At 34.4% G+C, this 13,526-nt stretch overlaps 2 non-coding genes and 1 pseudogene across 2 annotated transcripts; 1 reads left to right on the forward strand and 2 right to left on the reverse strand.

Moving 5' to 3' along the window:
• LOC116174448 overlaps window positions 1-13,526 on the forward strand; it is a 76,802-nt pseudogene that overhangs the window by 42,248 nt on the left and 21,028 nt on the right.
• Window positions 1,796-1,867, reverse strand: Trnah-gug. The gene has a single exon. It is a non-coding gene; the product is annotated as a tRNA-His (tRNA).
• On the reverse strand, window positions 8,524-8,595 carry Trnah-gug. Its single transcript has one exon. It is a non-coding gene; the product is annotated as a tRNA-His (tRNA).

Below are 13,526 nucleotides of genomic sequence, written 5' to 3' on the forward strand. Positions count from 1 at the left end.
AAAGATTGTCACTGCAAACTTGAGAAATGGGAAAGAGTGTTCCCCGAGGCGTTTTAATAAAATTAAAATAAAATAAACACACGCGAGTGATATCCAGGTATAGTATGTCTAATAATTACTATGGAAATCTAAATAAAACTACAATAATTAACTGAAGATACAATGAATTTATTTCTGCAAAGTAAAATGCGGAAATTATCTCCGCGTAAAACCATATTCAATGAAATATGTACGCGCGCCCGCTATCTTAGCGGAATCACGTACTACACTCGCTAACCAATAAAAGTAAACGATTAAAACAGTTTTAACCATTAAAATCTCCATTAAAATTAACTAACTTGACTTCATAAATTAATTTTCCGAAGGGGAATTAGACGTGTATCCCGCTATCTTTAGCATTAACCGCGACACCCATCCAATTTAAATTAATAAGATGTACCGCAAGATCTAAGCTAAGCAAAGCGTTGGAAAAATAGTGCTGGTCACATACGTAGACTTTTTTGGGTTAATAATTTGTATGCAATTGTATATTGTGCACGATTGTTAGTATTGCGTATTGTTGAGTGGACAGCCCTAGTTGATACTACTTTAGATATATATGTCCGCCTATCTTTACGTGAAGAAAATAATTATTAAAAACGGATGAAATTTGGAACCATGGCATTATTTTCTATTAAAAAAGAGACATGTTAACTTTATTGAGGAAAAGTATATCCTGCAGGAAACACCCAGAAGTACCATACTTACTCATATTTTATAGTCAATGTCAAATAAACTGAGACATGGATTGAGATATGACGCGCGATTTATAGTTAATACTCTCGACTCGCGCCAAATTCATTTCGCAATAGCCGTACATTCATTTTCGTTATTAAAATTTTACGTGTTATACTAGCGCTCTTTAATGTATGGAACGAAAACGTAACGAAAAATTTATAAACACCAAGAAAAAGTTAATTTTCTCTCGATGTTTCCAGTTTATTTACGACGACGGTTAGGTAGTAACGCAAAATTCTGGCATGGATTCCGAAATTGAGCTTCATTAAAATTTCGCAAACTAAATCATACTATACTGACAAGGACACTTTTAAGTTTTTGATTTTGGCTATCGTGGGCCTATATTCGCCCAATTATGGACATTATGTCATTATCCATCAATGACCGAACCAGTTTCTTTGAAAATATTCAACAATTTTGGTTGGGTTGGTTAACACCCCTTCCTAACGTCACTAATATTTTATCCCCATGCAATTTGTGCCATCTTCCATACCTCGGGAAAGTGACCTAACTTTATTCATACTTATGCATGCTTAGTTCGTTCGTTTCGGAATGGAATTTTGTATTTGGAATAATTGAAAAACGGAGGGGGCACAAACGAAGGTATTCGGGGTGCAAACAATTAGCACTACACAGTGCTATAAACTGAAAGCATTTTCAGCTCCAAATCTTACACTTCAAGAAAAAAATACAGGAGATGCTTTGTGGATAGCGATTTTCATCACTTTGCAATTGGCAGGTCTCCACCAGAGATGAATTTGCAATTTTGTAGAACTTTATGGTGAGAAGAGACACATTACTCAACTCTATTACAAATAAGTACGTATACAGTACCTGTACCTGCAATAACTTCACTTAAAAATTAAACTGAAAATTGTCGACAAACAAGAAAGTTTTAAAGTGCTTACGGTTATGTTCTCGAATTACTATAATTTTAATGTAATAGGGTGATAGGCATACGCCTAGTGTAGTCCAATAACAAAAAATTATTGTCTTCTCAGTTCTCAAACACCAGGTTTGCCGTGACCAGGATTCGAACCTGGGTTACTACGGCCACAACGTAGGGTCCTAACCACTAGACGATCACGGCTACGAAGACTTGTTTAAACAATTTCTCTCCTGCATAATAATTATTCTAATTGACCTAGATAAGTTGAGAAATCAATCGCCCGTGAAATTAGATCGATTACAATGCAAATAATTTTATAATCAGACTGACTTTGTACTCTGTTCGTTACTATCTTTAGTTTAGGAAATGTCAATGATATTCATATTTAGTGTTATCGCCACTCACATTTTTTTAAGTCTTTGTTTGATGAGATGATATGAAGATCTAGAAATACTAATTTTTGACAATGCTGCTTTATATAGCAAAGAGTAACTAATAATTGTTTGGTTATAGTGACATTGTATGGTATAAACTTTCTCTTGTAGGAGATTTAATGTTATTTAACGAGATGTAAAGGTTTTTGTTAATGAACTGTATATTTGTTAAGCCACCTTTTCCTTTTTTGTTAAAGGCTAAAACGCCGTTCTTCAATGGACCGATTATAGTAAGTGCCCTATATAAAAATAGATACTGTCACCGAATCATACATTTATTTACTTTTTTCTACTCCTATGTCGTAAACATACCCAAAATGTCACCCTGTACTGCACGTCTAAATCGTTCATTATATAATACGGTTGCATAATGAAAATTAGAACTGTTACTTAATATATATATATTACGTAACAGGTTAAAAGTCAAACGCGAAATGTTAATTTAGTAGGTTGTCAGCCCTGCCTAATGAATGAAGTAACGTCAGATATTGTTGTTGTAGGTTATGTTTCACATTTTGTAAACTTCTTTGAACAGAATTACTCATAATTTGTTTAAACATTGCCATTTGTATGAGAATGGAGAATGGAGCCTGTACGTAATTTATTAGCCGTGCCCAATTATTTTTCATAATCGTAATGGGCTACTCAAGAATGGTTTGAAGCTGCGTTCAGTTAATTAAACAAACTCTGTTGCTACTATTTTGTATTTTAGAAAACTACAATAAGTACTCGAAGAATTAATGGATGGTGCCAATTACGACTTGCATGGAACACGGAATAATGCACTTTAGAATACTGGGTAGTCCGATGCTTCCTTCCCGGGAAAACTCGTTAAAAGACGCAGCGTTTTGAAGGCCTTAGTATTATCGATAGTTAGGTACCTAATACATTGGCAACTACAACAATAGAAATCGTTCAAAACTGTAATGAAAAAGAGCACAAACACCACCTGAGCTAGTTAGGTAGTAATCTTCAACTTCAACACTTGTATCTTGTATCCTATTGGCTATTGCATCTATGGTGCTAAAATGAAACTCACATTGCAGTAAGGAATAGGGATGTCAAAACCCTGCAATACACTTCCAATCTAAGTAAAAAGTATTTATAAAATTCTTGCTCGCTGCGTGCATTCATGGAATATAAGTGAGGTTACGTTGTATTTTGTATTCCTTTTAAATAGACCATGACATTTGACACTTGACAGTTCTAATTTTTAGTTCGAAGTTCGAATATTTAGAACCAAATCAATCGTAATCTATCAATCTTTTATCAATTATATTCAAGTCGTAGAAAAAGTATAGTACATAATTCGAGTGCTAATGCCTATTACGCACTCGATTTTATTACAACACTCGCTCGCTGCGCTCGCTCGTGTCGCAAAATACTCGTGCGAAATAGGCTTCTTAGCACACTTATTATGCAATATACTATTTTATTATACCTGAATCACAATCTCCGTTTTAAACACTCAAATGCGTGCGAAAAAGGGCCTTTAAAACACACGTGCTTTAAAGTTGCTAAGTAACGATACTTCAAGTATGACTTTTGAAACTGTCATCTGGATGAAATAAAAAATCCTCTTAAGTCGCTTTCTGTAAATGCAGAACATTTCTTTGGCTTTTGTACCTATCCTTTGGTTGAAGCTTTTACAAACGCGCGTAATTTAGGGTATGCTTCCAAATCTGTTCCACTTTTTAATCGCAGCATTGCTTTAAAGTTTTGAATGAGTGCACCAAAATATAGAAGATTTAAATACCTTTGACATTTCCTTCATATATGCCAGCATTATGGATGCATTTAAGACTGTATTCGTAACTTCCTATTCATCCATGGAAACAACTTTTCATATTCTTTATAATAGGCTTTACTGGAGTTGGATTTTACACCTACAAACGTTTGTTTAGATTTTACAACAATCGATTTAATGGACGGTGTATTATCTTTTTTTCACTACTAGCGTCTGATGACATGATTATTAACCTTTTTTCCACTTGTAAAGTAGGCTTTCTCGGCATTTGTTCAAAGTGGTTAATAATTTTTTATTATTAACTAGTAGTCAATAATGAGAACTGTCACGCTGTCACTTTTAGAAAACACAACCCGAAATTTCGCTCAATGAACGTTTAGACAAGTTCTCTAAAACGAATAATTGCCACCATTCGCAATTTCCAGAGAAATTACATACCTAAAATTATCACATTTTGAAAAAATTCGAACGAAATTACTCTTTGAAAAATCTCAATGACAGAACAAAATACGGCCTGTTTGACTTGTACTTCCACGTACTTGATTGACATGTTAAATTAAGAAACAAACAATTCTGTCCAACCGTTAACTCTCTTATCAATATAATATGTTAATTTAGAGGATTTAAAGTGCTAGTAGTGAAAAAAATAGTATATATACCACGGTAGAGAAGTCTATTATTGCCTTCGCACCTTACACCCCTCGGCGCAAGCGCCTCGAGATGTAATCTTGGTGCTCAGGCAATAATAGTGGACTTCTCTACCTTGATATATAATGTACTATTTCAACGGAAATCGTTTAATTCACAAAGACGATGATTTTTTAAGCAAACGTCAAGTGACATTTCCATGGCAATCGTGAAATTACGAACACCCAGCCCACTTAATTAGACATGCATTCGAGTATAACGTCAATATGACTTCATTGTATTTCCTATTTTTAAATTATACTGCAGGTATAATAAAAAAATACTATAAGATACACGTGTATAATTGGTCTTTAAAGCACTTGCAACGTTAAAGGCACTCCGCTTTGCGTCGTGCCCTTAAACTCGTTGCGCGTGCTTTAAAGACTTGATTATACACTTGTATCTTAATATACTATTTCAGAAGTGCAGCTCAAAAGTAGTGCTTGTAATTAAATATAAGTAGGAATCAACCCTTTAATAATAAATATATGAATAGTCGATAAACTAGAAATACTAGATGTGCAGCTTCGATTTTTGTTTCAGTATGTCCAATGGTTTTGATTTATTAATTGCACTTTATTATGCAAATAGCTTCAAAATGGATTTTAATTCGTCGTTCTGAATTCAATTTTTTCATTATTGGAATTTAATTAAAAATCCTTTAAAGAAGAACTTATTCAGAATAAAATATGGACGAGGACCGTCTCGTCTACCTGTGAAAAAGCATACTACTCGAATATTGGACCTTTCTTAACCTAATCCCGATTGCAGTTCTTATGCAGACATCATCATGGTTTCTTCATGTAGTTGACGGGCGATAAATTTGAAAACTGGATAGAAACTCGACAAAGTTTTTAAATTACATTTTATAAATCACATATTCTGCATTTGACAGAAATGCATTATTATTGCTGCTGCACGGGTCGTTAAGGTTCCATGATGACTTTCCAAAACATAAAACGCCTATGCGTAGCATCGTTATTATTTATTTATCAGGGATTGGTATTGTATGAATGTTTACTTGAATGCTGAGTTTACTGAATTTCGACGTTGATGATGGTCACAAGCTCAATTGTGTATTTTAAGTATAAAACGCTGGCACTTGCCGTAGATTCTACATAGGGTTACATGACAGCATTACTTTTTCTATCGATTTTGAGACTTTGATTTGTTACATCTACATTTACATGACAATTTCAGGTAATAAACAACGGAAATTTTGATAAAGGTAAACCGATTACATAAGTAATGGGCTATCGGAACACGAAAATATTTAATATTTCACTTCTGGAGGTTCCTAAATGAGATATATTGATTAAACATTAAGAAACCCAAGGTTAATTTGATGAATAATTAATTTTAATGAATTGTTCTCTTTAGTGAATTTTAGAACAATGGAAGTGTTTTTTAACCTAAATATTACCTCCTTGCACGACGGTTATCCATTACATTGTCATGGAGGTAAATTACTTTTCACCTCCTTGCTTCAAAACGTACACTGTAGGGATAATTAAAAGCTAATATACCTCAAAATGAGGCCGCTCTTCATTATATAAGAGAAACGCTTTCGTAATTATCGTATTTCTACGCGTGAGTGACAAATAATGCCGATAACAAGGGTCGTTTTGGCCAATTTCTTTAATTGTAGCGATCTTGCAGGCCTATAGCCTATGTTTAAGAGCGTTTACTTAAGAAACTTCCAAGTTTAATTTGCTTGTCTGATGTCGTACAGAATAATTTACAAGGATTCGTGCACTTTTAACAAGTTTCGAACTATATTTTCAATTGGAACTTTAATAGAGGTTTGAAAATTTGGCCCATCATTCTTTAAGCAGTCATTGTTACTTATTACGTACAACTACCGATAATATAAAGATACTAAAAGACAAAGAAAGGTAAATTCACATTAATATATTGCGGCTTGAATTGTGGCAAATAACATTAATTTATTATTATAAGTTCTGTGATTGTAGAGAGCAGTACCTAAGTAAATTTTAAGGAATCAATCATGATCTACCTAAAATAAAGCAAAACTGGGAAAGCTGTGGGTGTCCCGAAGATTTCAAAACAAGATGTTTTATAAAAAGTTAGGAGCGGATGTTTAAATTTCTAGGGAGAGTCGAGTAAAAAATTCGTTGGGAGATTTCTAAAACAGATTTTAAATATATCCCAAAAAGGTTTGTAAAGCATTTATATAATTTGTGGGACCCAAAACATACCTCTTGAATGACTTCTAAAATGTTTTAAATGTTATGGGTATTAAGGAAATGAAGGGGACCAGGGGAGCTTAAACAAACCATGCGACGTACGTAATGTGACTGAACTATTCCATCCGACCCAGGATGTCTTTCCGTAACCCGACAACTCCCATTGAAGTGGACGTGGAAGTGGAGAATGCGATGGCACAGAGTTAATCTGTGGCGATGGTAGTTATTGAAAATATATAATTATCAAATTAATTAGCGTTTTGCGTGAATCACAAAAGACCAAACTACCAGAAATTAATTTGAGTCGGCTGCGGCTCGAAGGACCATTAGGACATCAGTGCATCCGTGGACTGTATGAATATTTACGAAAATAAATAAAAGACAAAAAACACCAAACCTGCCTTAGCTTTTATTGCGCTGGTTCTTTGTCGGGTAATTCTAAATGGTAATGTAAATGTTTTATATATACAGGGTGTAGAAACGGTTTACGCACGATAGGGATTTTAATGGCATTTTCAAAATATGCTACAGACATTATTTGTAATTTATTTATTTATTTTTCTTACTTTAATTTAAACAATGATACTACCATTACTTTTTAAATAAACTGCCTACAGACATAACAAAGCTCCCATACACGATTTTTAAACACAATTTGAAAAAGTTTCTAATGAGAAAAAGTTTTTACTCAATAAATGAATTCTTAAGCTATCGTTGGCCTTCGGCCGATTTTCTGGAGTAAATTATACACGTCTAAGTGTTTGTTTGTCTGTTTATTTAACTTGTTTGTTTGTTTTTCTATCTGCACTGTTTTATACATATAGACATTAGGCATTGACAATTGTAAACAAATTTATTTTGTAAAAACAAGAACAATAAATATTAGACATACTAAATACTATAGATTAATATACTACCACGACACTCGAGAATAAAATTATTAGATAACTACGAAGACGCTGCTTAAGAAGACATTTTCTAAGAAGGTCCTTCAACATAATTCAAAAAAATTCAAGACATCAAGCCGGAAAGTATACGAAGACTTTGAAGAAGATTTTCGACAGGTTTCTAAGCGATCTTCTCGGTTCAAAAAAATCATACAAAGGGGTTTCTTACAGGAATCTATAGGAGTTGTGCGAAAACGTTTATACTAAAATTCCTAGAAAAACATCTGCTGGGAAAGTTTTTAAAAATATTTCAGTAAAAATGTCTAACATCCTAAGATCTAAGATATCTCAAACCATCTCAGATTTATAAGATCCAAAGAATGCTTTTAATAAAACACTTCTAGTAGGACTTTCTCGACAGATTTTTGCGATGGCGTTACGGAAGACTTCTAAGATATAGTCTGGAAAGAGCTCCTAATAAGATTTTTTTAAGTATTCTAAAAGTTTGTTCGTCAGAATATTTCTAAAAAAGTTTCCACGATTTGTAATAGATTTTCAAGGGGGAACTTGGCCTACATTTTTAGATCCATTACACCTTTATACAAGTTTTCGAGAAAGCGACGTGTTAATCACTTTCTTCAAATGTGTACACTAAATGGAAATTGAGATTTAGAAACTTCTAGTACCCTTAATAAGGCAACAGGCGTTTGGTGAAAGGCCTACGTCAAAATACACATTTATTAGTTCTAAAAGGAGTGCTAAACCCAGAATGAATGTTGTCGATAACTTAATCGGCTTACGGTTATAGTATTATATTGAAATGTAATATCGTAGCAGGCACATGCCTTGCCTATAGTGTAGTCAAACAACAAAAAGTTACTGTCTTCTTAAGGTTTGCCGTGACCAGGATTCGAACCTGGGTTACTACGGCCACAACGTAGGGTCCTAACCACTAGACGATCACGGCTACGAAGACTTGTTTAAACAATTTCTCTCCTGCATATTTCTGTCTAATGATTATTCTAAATGACCTAGATACGTTAAAAAACCAGTCGCCCGTGAAAGTATATCGATTATAATATAAATAATGTTGCAATCAGGCCGACTTTGTAATTTGTTTGTTACTATCTTTAGTTTAGGAAATGTCAATGCTATCTACATTAGCGACACTCAAATTTTTGTCAACCCCTTAAAATCTTTGTTATCTAACTAAAGGAAGCATTAATTTTTACAATGTTTGAGAAGCATATTATCAAGAAAATCAAGAAGAACTAGGTACGCTTTAACAACATATTCATATACCTACACATAAGCAGCTAAATGGGTCGTAAGTATTCTGTAATATGGGGTACCAAGTTAATCAATTCTTGTCTTGCAAAATCCTCCAGTTTTTCAACAATTTGAGTAAGATTGGTCACCATATACCTAAACGAAATTGTTACCCCTGCCCAAACTAGCAGCTCGTTTTTTAGCAAGTCAAATAGACCCAGCATTTTTAATTTTATTTTTTAATTTTTTGAAAATCCCTTCTGAAAAAGTTATTTTTGCATCATAATTGACGCTAAGCTTCAAAACTCGCTTGCCAAGCTGTGTGTGACATTTGCGAGCTTGTATATTTTACAAAAAGCGAAAATTATAGGTGCTGAAATTTCATCGGAAGTGTGAGTTCAACAAGAAGATCCAGCTGGTTCACTGGCTAAACCAAAACTTTGGTAGGTGCATCGAAGATTGTTCTTTATCCGAGAGATACAAACAAATTGGATTTGAAATGAGTCCTTCGGTATGTGTGCCGCATTTTTTTCTTCCCAAACAATATCACCACGAATAAGAGTTATTTTAGAAGAATTCCCTCTACGTGAAAATTTGCCTACGAGTGGAACATGCGAATATAACCATAATTTTGTGAATCATTCTTCCATTTTAACCGATAGGAGAAATATATTAACAATTTTTACGTAGTTACTATTTTGTCTATACAAATGTTGAATTTGTTAAATTCAATAAATACTTCTATTGTAACGTAAGGACCTCTTCAAGGTTTGAGCTTAAAATCTGTTGTTGAAATACTTTAAAATACACACTTACGTTCGTTCAAAAGCTCTCGGTTCCTGTATCCAATCGATGATTGTAACGTAACAACTGAACGTGTTAAGTGCAACACTTCAAGAAGGAGCAATTCTTACCATTTTAGTACAATCATAAATTTTAACGTCGGAAACATTGATATTGATGTTGGTAAAGTAACATTTTACGACATACGATAAACTCTTTTAATAATGCAGCAATTTACCGGTGCTTCCAGGCAGATCATTATTTTCTATACGGAAAACTTCGTCTTCAGCGAGCGAACGCAAAATTTACCCTTAATTTATTATACTTTGAATACAAAGAAACGAATCCGTTTCCGACATTTGCGTTACCTACTTCGATACGACTCTCGCAAGTATTTCGGTAGCATTGCCATTTATAACACAATTACGTAGGAACAAAGGACTTTGTTAATTAGCCTTGTTTACTACTTAGCATAGTGCAACCCCTACTAAAACTAATTCTCATAAATTGTGTTATAATGACGGCGTACAATTTATCTGCGGGAAGCTGCGAACTGAAGTTGTGTTTAATTTTTAAATGTTTGTACAAAGCGAATGTGTGGCGAAGGCCTCCTCGTCGTAGCAAATGCAAAAGGTGATCTGTAACAGTTTGTGTAAATTTACGCCGTTGTGCGAAAGGGTAGATACCAAAAAACGATTCCAAGCCCGAGAAATTAGGCTAAGTTTAGACGATGGTTGGATGATGGGGGGCACAATGTCGGTGTCTTCCGAATTAAATTGTTCAGGTTTACTGTTTATTCCATTTGCATCGGCCTAAAATTTTGAGTGGTAAGGTATGTTGAGGCTACCTTTACTCACCTTCATCTGAGCGTCAAAAAATGCGTCTCTTTGTCTAAACGGTGAAATCTCCTCTATTGGGTCTTCCCTGTGGTCAAATGTTAGAAAATGCTCCATATTTCTTGGCAGTTAACAGCTTTAGTGTCGTAAACAAAGTTTGTTCAGTTAAGCATAATTGTGACATTTCGCCTTTGTCATTTGGACTGTAGGATTTTCCACCTTTAATTATGGCATCGACCAAACCGTCATTTTGTGGTATGGACCCGAACTGTTTTTGGAATAGTCTAGTGTTTTGTGAATAAAGATTTCTGTTTTTGAGATTTAAGTACTTTTGTAACTATGAAGGAAAATTTGGTTACATATAATCAATCCAGAATTGAAATTACAAAGCACGACGAATGTACAACGTTAATACTTTAATCTAGTATAATTACATTTGGGAGCTTGTCGTGCCTGAACCGATAATACAACACTTATAATTGAATCTGTAATTATTACCAGCGTCCTTCATTCAGCTACATTATTGAAGCTTCCTCTTCTTGTTTACTTACTCCCGTTTCTGCGGTCCTTAGCAATATCGTATTCATTACACACCCCACAGGCGTCGGATCTAGAAAATCCGATTGTCCAAAACCTGAAAGGGTCTACTTGAGTTTGTAAATTGCCTCAGTTGAAAGATTTGAAAGCTACGTATTTCTCGTCCTGTTAGATTTTATATAGAGATAAAGTGTATTATCCCTAATTTAGTTTCCTCGGCTTTGTCCCTTAAAAAACGAGGAATAAGCGAGCGCGAGAAGCAAAATAATGAAAAACATCATCGGTAGATGGTAAAATTAAAATAAACCCTAATAGTCACGAGAGGTATGTCTAAAAATAGAATCTCATTTAAGTTATCCCAAATGCGTCTGTTGATCCACTTCCGGACGGACCAACAATTTTCTGGGTCAGAAGGGATCAGGATGGAGTGCGAAGGGTGGCATTTACCTCTTTCCAAGAGCGGAAAGTGCTTGCACTCGCCTACTGAACTAAATCCAGCGACGGAACGAGTAAATTGCATGTCACTCTCTTAAGACGAATAGGCCGACGTGAAATTTGTTTTAACTAGCAAAAATTCTCTACAGAGGGTGAATATATAATTACCATTTTCAGCGCGGATACCGTAACTAACGTGACGAAGTTATGATTAAGTTATGCACCTTAAGATGAAACTTCGCGAATTTTTCTGGAACGTGAGCCTACTTATTTCAACAATATTAAGCGTGAATGTTAACAGGACCTTGTGATACAGGGAGCATTATCCTATCCTCTGTTTGCTTTTATTGTTCATAGTAAGTATGGCGAAAGCGGGTAGTTGTCATATACGCTTACTACATGCTTTTGATAAGACATCGATGAGTGGGATATTCTGCGACATTTTCAGACGATTGCTCCTATATTTCCCACGCGCCAATTGTCTTGTACAAGCTTTTCTTAGAAGGAAATCCCTTTCTCCCTTGTACCGAATTATTTGCAACACAACAAACTGATGGCACCTGCTATTAATAGGTGCAGCATCACTTCAATTTATAGTTGAGATGACTGTTTCATTTATTTATTTATTTTTATAAATAAATAAATAAATATTGACCGCCCAGGAAACTCAATCAAAACTACTCGAGACATGGCGCAATTCTAGGAAATTTTCCGTCGGAACAGCAGGCTGCTACTGACTGAATTCAGAGTGTCCTTCGATACTTTTAACTACTGTCGACGCAAAAAGTTTGTGCACTCGAACCTTTTCATAAAAACAAGTTGTAAATCAGCATATGCATGATTAAAGCGCATTTTTGGTAATGCAGGTCAGTATTTTATTAGCGAAGTTTAAAATTATCGATCTCACGAGCTGCGTTAAATAATTAATTTTATTTAATTTCAATTGACGGTACGTCTTCATTTTGTAAAACAAATCACAAAGTAAATAATAAGTTTTTATACTGGTAGCGCTATCTAACGGTAAAATTATAGCACCTCCGAAACCCATATCGAAATTATTTTCTTCAATTATGGATCTCACAAGTAATCTAACTCACATCTACACTATAGCAGAAAGCTTTTAGTGAAAATTTGAAGTCTCTAGCTATTGTAGTTGTGGAGATCTAACGCGGACAGCCGGCCTGCCAGCAATGACGAATATAATAGCGTATTTTTTTCAAAAATGCGCTAAAAATAACCATTGGGTCGATTTTAATGGGACTTGTACCAAAGTAAAACCTGTTCTATTCTATTACATTTTTGAAATTAGAATTATTGTATTTCCGGCATTACGCCGAAGACAATGATATATATTAAACGCTCGTGCGACCACCGGCGGTTTCGGAGAAAAACAACTGTTACGAAATCGGCTCTAGCGTAGACAAAAATTAAATTTTGAAAGTAAAAAGGCTTTAATTTGGTACAAGTCCCATTAAAATCAACCCAGTGGTTATTTTTTATTAAGCTTCAAATCAGAACTGCACATTGATTCTAACGTAGTTAGTGTCTTCCAATTCAATTCTTCAATTCTCGTTAGGAGTGAATATTTTTAATGGAAGAATTTCACTAGGACGTGTACATTTACGAGAAATATTCCGAATACGAAAACATTCGTCTATACGCAAAATTACCCCTTACAGTATTCGCGGCCGTATATTTACACCGCAATTTAACCGGTTCGTTTTGAAAATAATTGGTGCCCTTCCTGAGACAATCTTTCCGTGATGGTTTTTCTAAAATTTATCTGTCTATCTGTATTTTTTCCATGTTTTTTTTATAAAGTTTAATTTCTAAAGATCCTTAACTTTCTATGATTGCCGAAAAAAATTAATAAAATAGACGCTAATTTTGGAACTTTCCAGGACGTAGAGGTCGGATAGAAGGGAGATATATTAAATATTAAACATAGCAATTTAGCATTTATGAAAATCGTGTATCAATAATAAGAAATCAAAAGTAAGTTGCCCTCTAAAAAAACCGTGTAGTATTCCATATCCCT

Source organism: Photinus pyralis, unplaced genomic scaffold, assembly GCF_008802855.1.
Source record: "Photinus pyralis isolate 1611_PpyrPB1 unplaced genomic scaffold, Ppyr1.3 Ppyr1.4_LG6, whole genome shotgun sequence".
Lineage (NCBI taxonomy): Eukaryota > Metazoa > Arthropoda > Insecta > Coleoptera > Lampyridae > Photinus > Photinus pyralis.